Source organism: Typopeltis vanoorti, chromosome 18, assembly GCF_054136105.1.
Source record: "Typopeltis vanoorti isolate ZY-2024b chromosome 18, IOZ_Tvanoo_1.0, whole genome shotgun sequence".
NCBI lineage: Eukaryota > Metazoa > Arthropoda > Arachnida > Uropygi > Thelyphonidae > Typopeltis > Typopeltis vanoorti.
Window position 1 is genome coordinate 82,249,216 of NC_143566.1, and position 19,855 is coordinate 82,269,070.

Below are 19,855 nucleotides of genomic sequence, written 5' to 3' on the forward strand. Positions count from 1 at the left end.
AAAACACAGTGCTGCTAGCGTCCTTCGCCCTCCTAAGTGCTAAAAGATGGATTTTTATTATTTTTTATACAAAATAAGAGAATTGTATAGGATTGTTGATGATAAAATTAAATATTACAAGCAAATAAATAAATAAACAAATAAATAAATTAATAAATATATTTATATATCGAGAAAAATTGGGAATGCTGCAGCTCCACAGTGCCTATGCACGAGCCGCTCTTGCCTAGGAGTCACTTTTGTGATACACAGGATGGAAAAATAGTATACAGGTGCAGGACAAAGCATCTCTAATAGTGTAATTTAAAAGATGTATTGAAGTCTAACTATACTTATTCAACAGATTGTACATGTTTTTACAGAGTCATTTGTCCGAATTTCGTTATTTGTATGATACGAAGTTTATAAGTTCATCCATTTTATTGTCTCTATTTCAGCAACTTGAGATCTAAAACGATGTACAAAAAACAATTAATTATGTAGATTGTTTTCATTAAACTCCGATGGCAAAAGTTTCAAATCTATTCAAATATTTTAAGAGTCAAATTTCTCTCTTTGCTGACTAGTAAAGCTAGGTAGAGTAATTAATAGTTAGAATGACCTAAGTTTACAGAATGATATTAAAATACTTAAAGAATAGAAAACGAAAATGCATGTGCAGCCTATATAATTGGATAAGAAAATAATAGTAGTTGGATATAAGTTGAATAGACAGGCCTTACGATAAAAATGAATGAATATATGAATTTGGGTATTTTGGGCGACAGAGTTAAGGAAGTATATTGGAAAGATAACTTATAAATTTCAGGTAGGATTGTAGATTTAATCAAACGAAGTTTCACTTCTACGAGAAAGGGAATTAAGGTAGCTTTATATAAGTCTCTGGTGTGGAGCCAATATTGGATTATGGCTTCAACTTGACTCACCGGGATTTTTAATGGATGTGAAGAGAATTGAGGATTTAATTCTATTCAACTGGAGAGAAGACTGACAGCGTTGAGGGATTGATTGATGAGTTGTAATCTGATGAATTTAGCTAACAGAAGACGGAGAAAAATTATTTTATTAGAGTTGATAAGTTAGTTCACAGCATACATAAGCTAAATAGAAAGAATATGGTGCACTTGTCTGAACACTAGTTCTACTAGACGATAGAACCCAATAATGTGCAATGGTGTAATAAAAAGATATTGAAGAAGAGGACGAGAACAAAAAAAAAAAAAGTGAGTTATGTGATGAGTTTTATATATATATATATATATATAAGTATAACAATCTGGAAGCAGTATAACCCATTTGGTATACGAATAACCCCACAAATGAAGATAGATACTATTTGCAGATGATCAAATAGTATGAGCTATATCAGTTGATGATTTACAAAGATCATTAAAAACATTAAACGATATCTCAAAACAATATAATATGACAATATCTAAAGAAAAAAATAATAATGGAATTCAAAGGAGAAAATCCAAGTAAAATGGTGATAGATAATAAAATATTAGAACAAGTAAATACTTTCAGATACTTGGGATGTGATTTATCATACGAAGAAGAAAAAGACATAGACACTAATATATCAAATTTCGTCAAAGTAAATGGCATAATAAATAATATATTTAAGCCATCCCTAGTATAAAAACATACTAGAATCAGACTATATAATGTCTTGTCAAAAACAACTCTACTATACGGAAGCGAAACATGGACCATGAAAAGGAAAGATGAAAAACGAATTCAAACAGCAGAAATGAAGTTCCTCTAAAAAACAGCTGGATATACCAAGTGGGACCATAAAAAAAATGAAGAAATTTTACAATCCCTGAATATAAAAGCAATGAATTACTACATAAGGGTCAAAGCTATATAACTTAGAGGAGACCTTCACATAGCCTTTAAAGGAATGGAGAGAATCGACCAGGGCTTCTGACCTAATGTCCAATCCTCACCTTCTCGTGGTGCACACTGTTGGGTATCTACCTGGATACTGAACGAACGAGAATGGGCTGGCAATTTGGGATTTAGCCGACCAAATTGTATTCTTATTGGCTTAAACCACAATATTAAATGATGGTACAACATGACAGTATAAACAAAAATGGATAGAACATTTAAATCGAATGGACAACAGCAGACTAAAAAAATATTATACAGATATAAAACAAGTGGAAAAAGAGGAATCGGAAGACCAAGAAAGAGATGGCCTGAGACCAGAACAAGCCACCTGGCCTAAAATCCATATTAGAAAGATTAAGAAGCATGGACGTCTGCAGAGGGGATGTAAACGAGACACTCCCCCCCCCGGATCTACTTGTGAAAAAAAATTAAAAAATTAAATAAAAATTTATTGATGTAATTATTTGTCTCCAAGTTTTCCACCTGTAATTATATAAATTATTTAGCATTAGTAGGCAGGTGTCATCTAGTATTTAAAACGTTAGAATAAGCCACCAGGTTAGTTTTTGATAGTTATTGGAATAGTTTATCTTCACAATAACGAGTTGGGAGAAGAAGAAGAAAGAAAAAAAAAGACAAATTCCAGGAAATCGTTGAGCATATTTCAAGGATGGTACAAGTCATAGTCCAGTAGGGTAAAGAATTACTTCTATGTTCGTTCTCTTATTTGGTAGATAGAATTAATTGGCGTACCAAGAAAACCTTGCAATCAAATCCCAGAGAGACAACCTTACAGGACCCGGTATCAATAACAACAATAATAATGATTCATATTAAATATTTATTTCATATTTTTCGAGTAGGGAAAGAGCAGATGATGAGTATAATCATGAAATTTACGTGTGAAAACTGGCATCGGCGGATCGAAATGTTTTTCTTCTGTTTTTTTTTTTTTTTTTTTCATTTAAATTATTTATGCAATGGTAAAAAATACATTCAAATAATTTTGTTATAAAATTTAAATCCATTTTGATTTTATTCATCTCGATCATCCTAACTTACATTTTAATCTCATTTTATTATTCTTATTTGTTTTAAATGTCGCATTGCTTTTAAAATTCATCCATTGCTACTTAACATCCCTTGTGATATTTTGCGTGTAGTTTGAAGGCTCAGATAAATTGTGACGAAGCTTTCATTGTCTTCCACGCGTTAAAGCAAAGATGAAAAACAAGCTGCATGATGGGAGACATAACCACATTTTGTCTTGTCTTTCTTGCCCATTCGGGAACTTTAGTGAAGATGACATATTACACCTTGGGAGTCGCAAAGCTGTGATTGGACGATACCAGAGGAAAGATCGTACCATATAGTCTTACGTTGCACGCATCGAAGGGCCGTAAGGCTTTCCCCCGTCCCCTTTTTTCCATCTTTTTCCTTTTCTCAACAAGATCCAGATGCATTCACACTCTGCATCCTCCATGCCGACACTTGTCATTTACCTCGTAGAAGCAAACCTCAGAGGACTCTTGACGGAATGAAAGGACGAGATCGTCGTTCGGAAAAAACCTCTCGAGATGTTCTCTCAGGGGACGGCCAAACTGCCAATGTTCGGCAGTTGTGCAGACGCGTGCTTAACGCTTACCCTAGAGTAATGTTAAGACCGAATGTAAATGCCCTTCTTTCATCTTTTTTTTTTTTTTTTTCTCCTTCTCTTTTGATTCTGCAACCAAAACTTTCTTGACGGATCTTTCAAAATGTCTAGTAAACTTTAAAGTTTTATTTTTTATTTCGTGTAAGGTACCGAATGTTTTTTTCTTGAAAATTTGAAAATATTCTCAGCAATTAGAATCCTCATTACATACGTGAAGTAACAGAATATTTATTTAGAAAGAATTTTTTTAAAATTTAGAAATGTACTTCTGCAAATCTATCATGTAAAACTTAACTAAAAATTGATACAATGAAATAAAACTTAACCGTTATAAAACAATTCAAACTGGTTAATTAGTTTCCTGTATATTAAAAACGAAAAGGTGCATTAAGTTATCTAAATTAAATTTTTAATATTGAGAGAAAATAGAAATTTATTGTTATTATTCTATAGTATATTACGGGATACAATTATTATATTACTATTATCATCTGTAATTTAAGATTAGATTCAAAAAAGAATCAAAACAAATGTATCAACTCTTTCAAAGCTGTTTTTACTGAATATTTGGTTTTCTTCTTGGGCTCCAGGGTTGGATAATCATAACTGCTTTAAAAAGGGTATAAGGTTAATTTTGGCAAAATGAATTTAACAAAACCAGATTACTTTTAATCCTAGATAAATATTTTATAAAAAGAATAAAAATAGATGTAAAATTTTAAATTAAGTATTTAATATTTTATTAAATGTTGAAATATATAAGAATGTTTATAAATATACCTTTTTGTTATTAATATAAGAAAGCTTATATAATGGCACCTTTTTAAATTTTATTTAAATTGCTATTTAAATTTTATTACTCATTATTTTTTGTTCTATTTCGTATTCAAATGGTTAAGATTCAACGCTTTGCATACTGAAAGACCAACAACCTTAGAGTCCTTATAAGGACTGGCTTAAAGGGGCAAAGCAAGAATGCTTTCATCTTCCCCGTTATCTGCAGAGGACAGTGTAGGGATAAGGTGTTATTGAGCTATTAAAGCTCTGATATCTGTAGAGGACAGTGTAGGGATAAGGTATTATTGAGATATTAAAGCTCTGATCACTGCAGGAGGGTAACAGCAATAGCCGAGCCTCAGTTAGAACTTCATTGGCTACTGCATTGCCATTCATTACTCTCCAATGGCATTAATCACCGCATCTCACGATCGACTACTACCGACCAACAACCACATTTTTGTTTATTATAGAAAACTTCTATATATATTTTTTTCTGGTGTAACTCATATTCCAAATTATTTTAAGAATATATTAAATGTATCTTTCAAAAGTTTTTAAATTAATATTATTATTTTATTTTTTACTCTTTTACTATTATAATAATAAAAAATTTTACAGTTAAAATATAACTTTTTATTGGTTTTCCCTTTTTAAATTCAAAATAAATTTAAGTTCAAATGTCTAATAAATCGTTTGTGAGTATTTCCACATAGGAATATCCCATTTGATATTCGAAGCTCTACGACGAAACCTCTGATAAAGAGAATCTGTAAAGTATGGGAAACGACATTTGGTGCTTTTCCCAAACATCAGCACATTTTCTCTCGTTTGCTCGGCCCACAAATCGAAAGTTGCGGATGCAATCAACATTAAACTTCTTAACAGAAGCAAATCGCGTTGGTTTTACTTGAAGTTTAATGCGATCGTTCTCCTCAGAACAATTGCAAACGGTCTTGGACAGTCTGTTATGGTAATAACAAATTGCTTCTCCATGCTTCAGCGCGTATTCTCTCTCTCTCTCTCTCTCTCTCTCTCTCTCTCTCTCTCTCTCTCTCTCTCTCTCTCTCTCTCTCTCTCACACACACACACACATTGAAATATCGAAGACCTATTAACGAATTGATTTATTGTGGTCCCCTTGGCTGCAGCAAAATTCACTTAATTTAGCAGCTATTAATTTACATAATAATAATAATAATAATAATAATAATAATAATAATGGCCAACACCCGATATTCTAAACCAGGGTTTCTCAAACGACGAACACTTCACAAATCCTGAAATTTTAACGGAACACTTTGGTTAGAGTCGTGTATCATCGGTCTCGTATTCAACGTAAAGTTAAGCGCACAATATCGCTGCAGCAGGCTGTATCGCATCGCAAAAATGCGACAGCGCACACTACCGGCGTGTCGGACCGCATCGCATCGCATTGACTTGCTTATGACTGCACGTTTCCTAGATTAGATACCTCCTTACTTCGCACGCGCTCGGAGGTGTCGACAACCGCGAGCGGCTGAGTCAAGACTAGCGCTTGCTGGCTTTAATAGCGTGATCCGGAAAAGTCTCCCCCAGCATATTTCTCCCCCCTATAGATAATGAGTAAGCAACAAAAATGTAAATAATACACCTCATTTTTTAATAATTCTAATTTATTTTGTTTAAAACTCGAAGTTGTATGCAATGCCTCTAAGGTAATCAATTACATTACGATTTTGAAAATCTTGGACTATTGTTTGAATTCTAGTAGAAATTTGCAACACACTTCTTGTTTCTTTGATTGCCTGAATTACCGGCAATTAGTTTTCTGTAATTTCGAAATTATGCAGCCCTTGTTGTTTCTTTAAAGAATCGATGAATTGGTAAATATTTGGGAATAAAGTAGCACAAGTTTCCTGAAATCCTCTGTGCCACCTCTCCACGATGTTGTTGGTACGTTGCTGATCATTCAGTGTTCGTATGTAAACATTCCACAATTCGATGGCAAAAATGGGTATTTGCCAGCCTTTCCGTTGTCTTCTTCCAATATATGTATCTTCAAAGTAGTTTACAATCACCATAGCTTCAATGGGAAAGTCATCAGCTTCAACTAAATCTTCTAATGCTTGAATAACGTTAGCAGGAGAAATAAATGCCAATGCCGGAATCATTCGGATCCAACAAGCAAATTCATGGTCTTGTTCGTATCGGGTTTTTAAACCTTCATTCTGTACCTTTTGCCAAACTCTTTGGGAAAGATGAAAAAAAAACAACAACTGGTATTTAAAATACCAGGAAATTCTTATTGGAAGGCTTGCATGGCACTTTGTTTGAAATCTGTCATAAGCCGCTTGGGATGGAGACCCAGTTGTAGATTTTTAGCTTCTTGACGCAACTTGATGTATGTGGCACGAGTTTTTGTTTGGCAGACGCGCGTAGACTACTGGAATAACTGCATTAAATTGAACCACATAAATTGTATAAAGCTGCTGGAAATCGTGGGTACTGTGCGAAAAGTTGCACCAGAAAACACTCCTGGCTATGCGCTAGTAACTGAAGATTGTTACTAGAGGAAAAAATAAGCATGCGATCCAGGAGCAGTTCGTCCTGAGAATCATACATCAAAAACTGCTGTACATTGCCATCGATAATAATTTCTTGATAATTTTGTGGAATTACTAGGTCCTGGAGATTGCTCAGTAAAGCAGGTGTACCATTGCTGCATCGAACATGACGAATGGTTCGTTTAAGTCAGTGTTTCTCAAAGTGTGGTACAAAAGGTCTTCAGGGGGTACGTAGCAATTTTCGGCTATGCATCATTAACGCATTGAATTATTATATTTCCCAACAAACAGTGCAGTTAGAGACATCTGGGATAAAAACAGTACTAACTAATGAATGACATCTCCCCTCCAACAGAAACTGCTATATAAACTCAAGAAAAATCATATGTTGCAACATATGGTTTTGCTTGACACCACCCCATCGTGAACATTTTAAAACTAATATAGTGAATGTTTTTCAGATATTATGGAATTCGGTTGAAGGGAATTAGCATTTCGACTCAACTGTTGAAATGTTAATTTGTCTTCGGTTCGCGCGATCTTTTGTTAATACCGCACCAATCATATGCACTTCTTCATAGCTGCTCTATGTATCTCAAGTCTTGTAAATTACTGGTAATTTTTGCTTGAAATAATGGGAAAGAAGATGACGCTATTTGGATAGATGACTTTGACGATGCACACAAGGAAACTGTTCTCGATGCCTAAATTAGCGATAGCGAGTAGGAACTTCTTGGTAAGTCATACCATTTGCAGTTTTTTTTTTTTTTCTGAAACTTTAGTTTCCGAAAATCCCCGCATATATCTCGCACCACGATTTTTTAGTAATTTTGGGAAAAAAGTGCGAGTTATATTCGAGTAGATAAATTTACAGTAATTTTTTTCAGCTTTCAAATTCTTAAGTATGGATCATTGGTTAAAGATTGGATTTATAAACCACAAAAGAGAACAATATAGCAAATACAAATAGCAGTAAGCAACAAGTAGACGTTGATATTGCATCTGGATCAAGTGAAATTGATAAGGGTGTGTCGTCTGACATCTCTAGAGAACTAACCAGGAAGATGAAAACTCTCCATAAGTATGATATTAATTATACTTACGGAGATTTTCATGGACAGGAAATGAAGGGGCACCTATTCCAAATTCTGTTGTATTAAAAATAAATCATATTTTTTGTTTACATGAATATATAAATTCAAATAAAATAGACATTTACAATGAAATATACTTTATTTATTTATTATTTGATAAGGGGTACTTGGTAATAATGAAAATATATGAAGGGGTACGTGGATATCTGAAGTTTGAGAAACACTGGTTTAAGTGAATCATATTTAGGAAGGCCGTGACATTGGCACGAGCCTCTGCAATTACTGATGCAACAATTTCCTGTGGCCGTTCGTTCGTGATTGTTGCATGTTACCGTATTTGACCAATCAATTGCAATGCTTCCGACCTTGCAGCTCGAGCCGCATGGTTATGTTTAGTTACGCCTTTCACAACTGGGCCTTCCAAACCCTCTGTCCAAACACGCCCTTTGCAGGTGGAACGTTTTTCACAAACCCAGATTCCGTGTTGTTCATCTACAGTTCTCTTTGAAAACACGTAAATATGGTTGTCATCATCTACCAATTTTCTTTTGTCTCTTATTGACGGAACACGTTTTGCCATTGTACGCACAGGATTAATCAATCAAGATGCAAAAATAATATGTAGATATTGCACTGCCTGCGACGCTCAGCTTGTTCACGCGATGCACCGTCGATAATGAGGAGGCGAAACCAGCAAACGCGCCCTGCCCATGATTCTCCCCTCCTCCATGTCCGTCACTAACCACGTGACTATCGCCCTCGTGGTCCAGTATGCATTCTTTCCATTGTGAAAGGATTAACAGTTCCAGATAATACATGCACAATGGAAAGAGAACCCTGAAGACATACAAAAGGGGAGAAATTAGTTTAAAAGCTACGTGACAATTTGTACACGAATGTCATTTTGAAAATTTGTTCGGAAAAGTTGCAGTTATCGAGAGAGTTTAACATTGAATCGCCACTAAAGGGGCTGGAACTTCAATAAAAATTCGAGTTATCGAGAGTTGACTGTATTTACGTTTTTGTAACCTACTCTCATTATCTACAGGGAGCGAAATGTGCTGAGGGCGACTTTTCCGTAAACCCTTAATAGCACAATCCACACGCAAAATGTATATATATATATATATATATATATATGTGTGTGTGTGTGTGTGTGTGTGTGTGTGTGTGTGTGTGTTAACGATACCAAGCTATTTTAAACCTAGTTTTACTCCATTTCCCGAGTTAAGCAAACAGACAAGTAAGTCAAGTTTGCGCCTGCAAGTATTGCAAGTCTGGGTGACCGCACACGTAGTGCAAGTCATACTGGGGATCTCCCCCCCCCCTTAGCGCCCAACCCCCCGAGTTCCGGGATTGGTTGACAATGAGTTTGATTGTTGTAATCCTGAAGCAATCGATTTAATTGTGAGATAAAATTTAATCTCATGAAGGCAAACACATTGTTGGACGTTTCAAAACAATGAAGAGACAAAAAACATGACATAAAAACGTTTCAAATTTCGGCTCATCTTTTTATATATAGAGAGTGGATATATATTTTAGCGACAGTCCAAAAGATAACATCTTTTTAGGTAAAAATATACACACTTGGAAGTTATTTTTGCATTCTAATAATAATTTTGTTACTCATTATTATTATTATTATTATTATTATTATTATTATTATTATTATGCAGGCACGTACAGGGAGTCAGTATCTCATTGAGGGAGGGCCCTTGAAGATGTAAATTATAAATGAAGATATTTATTATAAATTATTACTCAGTATTGTTCAGTTATAATTATAATTAATGTTACTCCAAAATTCTGGCAGTTTGAGCCAAAAATTATTTCACGAAAACCAAACAAAATATTAGCTTAAACTGGAACTTTTCAATTGCTAATAATTTAATGTTCATTGATATTAATGCAATGTTAAGAAATATTATGAATAATGGAATACTATTTTAATTTTTTTAAATTTAAGAGAGAAAACGAAAACCGGGATGGCGAAGACATGAAATATATGACTTACCCAATTTAATACCAGTATAAGAAATTTGTTAATGACTATATATATTTTAAAAGAAAACAGATGACCAGCAGTAGACAACTCATACACCTACTGTCTAACTATATGGACAGTCATTAGATAGACTTTAAATTACTTATAGTCTTTAAAATAGCTTCTGTATATTGTATAGAAACAGTTTTAGACATACCACTTTTGACTGACCAAAATTCTCCGAACTTATCTGGACACTGTTTTCTGTGGTGATATAGCATTTGTGGTGAAAGCAGAGGTTGTCACACGCTATTAAGTAGAGCGAGATTGAAACAGCACTGAAATCGTTAGTGTGACGACAGGTAGTTACTTTTTAACTGAGTTTTAGGGATTTCCCTTACACGATGTCACTTGTTTTTCAGTGGTCCTACCCTTATATACCATGAAAAGAAATTACATACTGTTTCCTAGTTATATGAATAAAATAGTAAATCGATCCGGGCAAAAAAAATATGAATATAAGTGAATGAAGAGAAGACAGTTCAATCAGATTAAAATAATAAATAAATAAACGTCTAGTAATTGCTAGTTTGATGAATAGTCCTTCTTGCAAACGTATCCATTTAAGGAAATATATAAAACGTTATCTTTTTTGAAATTCCAGATAAATAATTATAAAATTCAATCATTAAATACCGCTTTTATAAAGATGTTTTTTCCTATCCTAATTAGAAAAACATTTAATTATTTTTTAATAAAATGCATTCACTTTTTTAATGAGATCACATAGTTTTAAATATACGTCATCATCCCTCTCCCTATAAGAGAGGGATGATGATGAAGATGGGAGGTTTTATATATATATATTTACGCTTTAAAATATAAACAGCTATAAATTCCTATCTTAATTGGCAGTAATAAACGAATTAATTTTATTGTTGTTCATTTATATTAAAATGACACAATTTAAGGCTCATTTTACTTTATAATATGGTTTTCTTAGCACTTTGATACAGAATTATAGTAAACAGAAGCAACCTCTTCTGTGATAGATTCCCATGTAAATTGTATCACGGCGCATGCTCACAAATCCCAGCAGCTATCCAATGTAAAGCTAAGACACTAGATATCGTGAGCCCAACAAAGAAGAAATAATAGCCTAGAACCAGGTCTCTATATATGCATTATTCCAGACTTCTACCATAACAGCAGGGAGTACCTACAGTTTCGAAACACCACGATAGAAGACTGCAATAAATTTCTCCTAAATTTCAAGCAGTATTGACAACTAGATAATCAGGGAAGGCCCACCTAACAGCTTCTTTCATAAGTTCGCGATATAAATTCCTAGTGAAGAAAACAAACGGTCTCCTAATAAAATATATAAAAGCTTACTTGCCTGAATAATTCTAACATTAATATGATTAATAAAGGCTCTCGCGTCTATGTCAAGTCCTTCATTTTGAAACACCAGATTATTATTCTGGCTTAAACGTGGGACCGAAGATCCACTTTGATCATTCAGGCTCCATTTCGGAGACGATTTTTCTCCAAATATCGCATGATGGAATGACATAAAAAAAGCAGTTTAGACCAGAATAATTTACGAGTAAGAAAAAAAAACAAAAAAAAAATGGGATAAAAATAAACCTGTGGAATTAACCAGCTCAAGAGGAATAATAAAGCACTTTTACGTTAAATTACTGAAGAATATTAATTAGATTAAAAAAATAAATATTTCACAAAAGAGACAGTTGTTTTGTATAATCTCGGACTATTCGAAAAAAAAAGTATGAATATATAAAAAAAAATTTAAATTAATAAAATATATTAAAAAGTATAAATTATAATTAAAAAAATAGTAAAAATCTCGAAATTTATTTATATTTTGAAAATATAATAGATAAATTCTTTCAAACACCTTTAATTTTATATAATACTTTAAAATTTATTGAAATGATAAGGATTGATTCAATCAATCCAATACCCTTGGAGGGTAATGGATGGTAATGCTGTATCCAATGAAGTTCTAACTGAGGCTCGGCTATTGCTGTTACCCTCCTGCCATGATCAGAGCTTTAATTGCTCAATAACACCTTATCCCTACACTGTCCTCTACAGATAACGGGGAATATGAAAAGCATTCTTGCTTCGCCCCTTTAAGCCAGTCCTTATTATAAGGACTATAAGGAATGATATCAATATCAATAGGTATCAATATCAACTAATGATTTTACTGAATTATATATTGATAAGATAATTAATAATTATAGAGTTTCATTGTCATCTGCCTCTAATCGAAATATTGATACAGAGGTGGTCCGTCGTGTCACATTCTCTATGTTGAAGGCATCTGAGAAGATATAGCCAAATTACTTAGATCCGTGTCCGCGCGGTTAGCCTAGTGGCTATGCGTTTCACGACCATATGCCTGAGGAAGGAGTGTCCTAGGTTCGATTCCCGTCGACGATGCGAGGAGATTAAGGACCTTTCTCAGCTATAGCCAAGTTAGCGGATCTTGGGAGTGGATAGCAAATCCCCCCCCCCCTAGTTTATCTGGGGTTTTTCATCCCGGAAGCAGGGAAACCGGCCCTGTGAACACACAGTCATAGTCCTAAGGGGGTTCTCGAGGAGGGTAGGGGGGGGAGGAACCCCACACGAATGAAAAATAAACTTAGATCCGTTAGCCTACAAGTAGCCTACATATATATATATATATATATATAACTTTCTATTACACATCTTTCTCTCATCCTGAGATTTTTATTTAATAAGGTCGAAGCACTTTGTGGTAACTTGCATAGGTAAAATTTATAAGCTCTTCATTACTTCAACATTGGCATCTCTGGGTCTGGCTCCCACTGACGAGACCTCAATAAAGGTCGAAACTGGTCTCGGTAGTGGCCCTTTCCTTTAATGCATAGCATCATACATCTCCGCAAGGGGGTGTGCTTTGCATTAGGGGGAGATACTAAGGGAGAGTGATCAGAGCTTACTCCACCTTTACCACGAGTTCCCTCAGACCTGAACTATGTTTCAGGTGCAAACTTGACTTGTCTGTTTGCTTACTTAGGAAAAAGGATTAAAACCAAGTTTTTGATGCTATGCATTAAAGGAAAGGCCGCTACCCAGACCGGTTTCGACCTTTATTGAGGTCTCGTCAGTGGGAGCCAGACCCAGAGATGTCAAGGTTGAAATAATGCAGAGCTTATAAATTTTACTTAGACAAGTTGCCACAAGGTGCTTTGGTATCTGACGTATAATATACCCAAAGTAAAAAACTTTATATGTATATATTTTTTCAGCTTCATAATCATTGTCACCGGACACCACTGCATTCCCTTATGCTTGAATGAAATCATTTTTACCATAGTTTTCACTTACAGCAGCCCAACTTTCTACAATCCACGTAACCATATTTTTATATGACGTTCTTTTCATCTGCCCTGTTTTGTTATATTCATGGATGCCATTCATCATCCATCCCACTTATCCCTCAAACTGTCTTTGAATGGTTTATTTACTGCAAGATCAAGGGTTTGGAGATTTTTTGTTAAACCACCTTGAATGAGGGCCAATCTGGAATACTTACAATTGTATTAACTTCTGCTGTAGCATTAGCAATTAGCATTCATTTGCAGTAGTCCAAAAGGTTGTGATTCCAAATAATATTTGGAATCACAACCTTTTGAAACAGTCTTTCTATTGAAAATCACAATCGGTGGCTGTTTGGAACCGTCTGCAGTTACGGAGAACCACAGTAAAGTTAGACCTTTCGTGCCCTGTTGTAGCAACTGAAACCTGTTTTGCTCCCTTCAGATTCACAGTCCTAGAACTAGGCATGTCAAAGCTTACGGGAACAACCTCATCCATATTCCCAAAGTGACAAGCATCCATCCCACATTTCGTTTATTTCTTGCAGAAATAAACGAAATCTAGCTACTTTCGCGTCCCAGTCGCACAGCAAATTTTGTCCACACTAGTGGAGGAGCGCATACTTAAATTATTTTCTTCATAAATCCAAAAACCCAAGATGGGTAGGCTTTGAAATTCTTTATATTATCGTTTTGCGCAATTCCTTTCGATTCCTGCACATGGACAGTAGATATTCTCATACCTTTAGCTCTTTCACGAACTAGCAACGCACGTGCTTTTAAAGAATTCCTCCGTCCTCTGTCTGTACTTCCTAACTCTACCTCTAGTTGGCGCATGCGCGTTATCTATACATCAAAAGGAGTGATGAAAATGTTGGGGTGCGCATTATACATTAGATGCGCGTTATGTATCGAAAAATACGGTATATTACTCCCATTCTCGAAAACTTGTCTGTAAACTTATAGTGCCTTCGTACCGTGAGTGATCTAACCATTTTTTCCCTTATTTGTTTTTAATTTTATATTTTTGGCTTTTTTTACATATTCCAGAAACCCTGCTTTAAGGACCAAAACATGGAAAATTTCCAAGCAACGGGATTCGAACCCGCAGTTCCAGAGTTTTGATAGATATATAAAAAAGGATTTCCTGAGTTGTATACAATGGAGTTTCTGTTCGTCAGTGGTTATTATGATGTCTTGGGGAGGGAGATTAAAGAAGCATTAGTATGGTGGGCTTTCTCTGAAATTTAAGTAACATTTTACCTTTTCTACTCATGATAAATATATATAAATGAACGAACAGGCTAATCTACTTTTCTGTTTATTACCAGTTCTGTAATAAAATTAATTTAAAAAAATAATAAAAAATTACAGATTGTTTACATCTTTCATTAATTATTATTATTATTATTATTATTATTATTATTATTATTATTATTATTATTATTATTAACAAGAATTACAGATTAATTAAGTTTTTTAAGAAGTGTTTTCATTCTCATATTAAATCAACGTGTATTTAAAGAGCATAAATCCTTTTACACCATTTAAATACATTAAATATAATTATCTAACATAAAGATTTAGAAAGTAATTTTTAATTCATTAATAGTATTGTATTAATGTATCAGAAACCCTAAATTTTATAATTTGCTAATTCATTAATTTATTTTTATATTTTAAGAAATAATTAAAACGTGATCTTGCATCAGGCAAATGCTAATTTTTTTCAATACGCTTAAGTTGTGCTGTAGTGTATTTTACTACTTCCTGATAAACTATTTTATGTTTCCTCCCAATTGATTGTATATACTCTTTAAAAAAAAATAATAAATAATAATATTCTTGTATCTGGACGCTGCCTTACCGAAAACGTGTCAATGTTCACAATATTAGCTGCTTGACGCATGATCAAAGTCACATACGATATGGCAAGCGTCCATGGAATCTGGACATCTGAGGGGTTTTGTGGAATGCCTCAATATTTGGCATCTCTTACACCCATTCATTTTCCTTCACTTGACAAGTGTGCAGGTCACATTCCACAAATAACAAGATCTGTACGAACTAAAAGGTGAACAACACTTTTCGTTAGTTATCTGTATCTATTTCGAACTGAACTCATTCCTAAAAGGGTGACTAAATGGTATATTCACAGTGTCAGTAGAAAATAGTGCATTAATAGATTTCTTACGACAGTTGAATATAGGAGAAAAGGTATTATTATTACTGAAAGTAATGAAATGAATTTGTCAAAGAAATTTAAAAGAATATGAAATTGGTTTAAAATATCATTTTAAAATGATATTTTAAACGCTAGTTTGAAAGAATATAAATGTAATAAATGTTTATTTAAAATTATATGTGATCATCCTTAAAAGTGCTATGAAAGTGACAAATGAAAATATTCATTGAAAACTCTATAATAGTGATAAAAGGAAAGTGTACATTGCAAACAATACAATTTTATGCCATACTCAGTAGGAAAATAGTAACAAATTGAAACTACATGAAAACGACATTTCACATTGGGATCAATATAAAAGTGACGTTTTAGATGCAAGTTACAGGAAATTAAACAGAAAAGTGACAAGAAAAGTGATAATAACAAAGTGACAAGAAAAGTGATAATAAAAGTGACAAGAAAAGTGATAATAACAAAGTGACAAGAAAAGTGATAATAAAAGTGACAAGAAAAGTGATAATAACAAAGTGACAAGAAAAGTGATAATAAAAGTGACAAGAAAAGTGATAATAACAAAGTGACAAGAAAAGTGATAATAAAAGTGACAAGAAAAGTGATAATAACAAAGCGACAAGAAAACTCAAAATTTAATAAGAAAATGGCAAGAAAAGTGATATTTAAAATGATAAGAAAGTGATAAGAAAAAGTGATCATTTAATAGATAATGATAATATAAAAGTGGCAGTGCATTTTAAAAATAAAACTAGCATCAGCAATTGGAAAAAAACAATATAAAAATGAGAATTTACTTTCTAGACAATGCTAAATAATAGGAAAATAATTTACGTTAAAAATATTAAATGCAAATAACTACTGTAAAAGTTATATTTGATATTTTCATGATATTTCTTATCTGATGACGTCTTCCTCTCAATGCGTAGATGAAGAAAAGCATGCAATGATAACAAAATGAATCGTTTAATAGCAGTTTTTTAATCTATTTTATTTAAATTTTTTTTTTTTGAAGTGACAATGCATTTTGAAATAATATAAAAGTGATCTAGTATCTTTCTAACAATAGAAAATGTAAAGAATAAAAATGAATTGTACATTTCATATGTGTTAACTGAACTTGTATGTTTCAGGCAATGGTTACTGACATTGTATATTTCCAAATAGCTGTGAACTAAATCTAAGCAAATTCTCTATAAATTCATAAAAAAATCGTAGATTTCATTTAATTTGTTTTATTAAACAATTGGAACAGTTTTAGACTTGGAAACAATGTTTTTTTTTTTTTTTATTATTTACTTCTGGTCGTTTGTTGCACGTAAAATACATAAATAGTATACAAGATCATCACGAAACTGGAAAAATGAAGTTTTTATAGAGATGAATTTATCTTTTACTTCACATTTTTTTTTCTGTTCTAATTCTAACCGAAGTATATACACAAAGGAAAAAAATTGCAACCCGTGTATACGGCACTTCCTTCATTTAATGTTTTGTGGGATTTTGAAAAGAAAATATTCGATAAATTGTGAAGAAGAAAAATGATCCCACACGGTTGAAAGCCTAATCTGTCTTTAGAAAGGAACACTGCATCCGTGATGGATGCCTTTGCCCACCTGCATTTCTCAGGGCCTTTTCATTTCAGGACCACATTCCAGGAAAAACAACTGATGAAATATTGAATGGCCAGACCCAAACTACATTTATCAGTGTCTACTCTAGCGTCTTTTTTTCGCATGTAATATCTTACTGAAGGTAATGTTGATATTTTAAAGTTTTGCTCCCACCCCCCCCCCCTCAAAAAAAATCGCTTTCTAGGGAAGAAATGCATAATAACCGGAAGAAATATTACGATAGGAGAAAATATGTCACTAGCATCGTAAAAGAATCTTCTGTATTGCTGAAAACTTTTTTATTGGACTTGGCAGCCATTTTGTCTGCTAGAAGTCTGTGTTTAATTTTTAGGAAAATTACATATGTTGCCATAGCAACTAGGAGAAGAAGAGGGAGATCATGAGATTATTCGTTTGACTAAAGGATGGGATACTCTGAAAAGAGATCGTATCCGAGATAAAAGCTACTTCTTCGCCGTAGTCCTATTCAACCTTTGTTTGATGTGAACGCAGTTTGGAGTGCTCAAAATAAATTGACCAAATGGATTTAACGATCATCGAAAATGTAGCATAATTTTGGAGAGTGATAGAAAAATGGCACATTTGATAACTGGAAATGGTTGTTAGAATGCTGTGATATGACAAACATAATACGTTTTCTTAGGCACAATACATTACACTTACAATACGTTTTAATTTTTAATTAATCGGATTAAAAATTTGAACTTTAATTCATTTATTAAAAAAAAAAAGTATTGTGATCACGATATACTGAATAACTAGTTTATTAGGTATCCCCCATCATCCATAGACTCAAAACTGCTTTACGAGAAACAGTGTTATATACCGTTCTTGGATATATAAAGAGATAGGTATCTGCTTTACACAAGTTGTTGTATAAATTTCCTTTAATTTACTGTATAAAATAAAAATAAATCTGATAACGACTTTTATTTCCCAAACGGAATAGGCGAGGCCGCTTAGCCTCTAACGTTTTTACAAACTGTGGAGAAGTTTCACCCTTTTCCAATCACGGATAGCTGGCTCAAAGCTATCAGTGATTTTATACGAGATCCCGGGAACCGAGTAAGGCAGATAACTACAGCCACCTCGTGGCTACGAATTATATATTATTTGCTGAAATAGGATGAGTTCTATGGTCAATTTTCTTGACTTATTGAATTTTGTGATTTATTGAAAGAACTGCCCAGGAGGGAAAACACTATTTGATCCTACCGGAAATCGACTAACTCGGGAGCCGGTCGAAAAAAGGCTTAGAAAACGTTCCTGTAATCGGCGACTAGAATAGAACTTAGAATGGTATTTCATCGGCTAGCCTAGCATTACGATTACAAATGTCATTTCCACAAGATTAATTAACTTCATGCAAATTTATTTTATATACTCATGTAGGTGGGTATAACTACCTGAGTTTATAAAGTTGTGGAAACTGACTAAGCTAAAGACCTAGTTTCAGTATTGCAGTGGTCTTCAGGAACATGGAGAAAGATAAAATGAGCGAATTGCGCAACAAACTTGGGCAATTCACCTCGAAATACACAACAAAACGGCATTATCATTAGCGATTGAGCTGCGGAGGTTCATTTCAGAGATATGTAAATGGCCACCACATTGACTAAATGCACTGTAATACATCTTATTACTACGTAATATTTCTATTCTAATATTATATATTTCTAACTAAATATATAATTTAGAGTCTAACCAACTGAAAAATACTTCCGACATCTTTCTCTGATCCAGGGTAATTTAATAATAAGGTGTGACACCTTTTGGCAACTGGCATACGGAAATAGGACTTCTGCATTGATTCAACCTTGGTATCACTTCTTGGTCTGGTTCCCACTGACGAGACCTCTAGGTCGAAACCGGTTGGATGGCTGGGTGGTGGATAGCAATGCTGTAGCCAATGAAGTTTATTGAGGGCACAACTGTTGCTGCTACCCAGGTGTGTGTGTGTGGGGGGGAGTTATGAATGGCAGTGCTGTAGCCCATGAAGCTGTATATATATATATATATATATATATATATATATATATATATTGTACACTCTCGATTTATTTTTTGCAATAACGGCGAAATGGTATCTATCCCCCCCCCCCCAAAAAAATGTAATTTAACTTTCTACAAGAAAACGAAATAATTTGATTAAAAAAAACCAAACAATATTTTCCTGTCAGATGTTAGATTAAAATAGATGCCACAGTATTTAATTCACAAAATGAAGACGCACCTGCCTTCCCTTCATAATGAAAATAATAAAAGCAGAATGTATGAGAAACAAATATAACAAGTTAGAAAAAAGAACACGTTTTTTCATCGTCTTGCATATAACTTTACCAACAAACACAAAGCACGCATGCGTGTACCTTCGTTCGCGCATGCGTCCTTTGTGTACGTTAATAAAGAAAAATCGACATGAATATTTTCATCTTGTTATTAACTTAACTTTGGATATCACCTGAAAAAAAAAAAAAACAATTAATATTGCAACCAGGCTTAAATGAAATCCTATTATACGAATGGAAGACATCAATACAACATTATTGTTGCAAACGCCTTGCGTAATTATCATCCTCTTCTTTCTATTTCGTTTTTACTTCAAGCGTACCCAGTCATTGATATCAAGTAGAGATGAAGACTGGATCCTTGCCAAACTTCTTAATTTCATTGGATATAGAAAATCTTTCTGA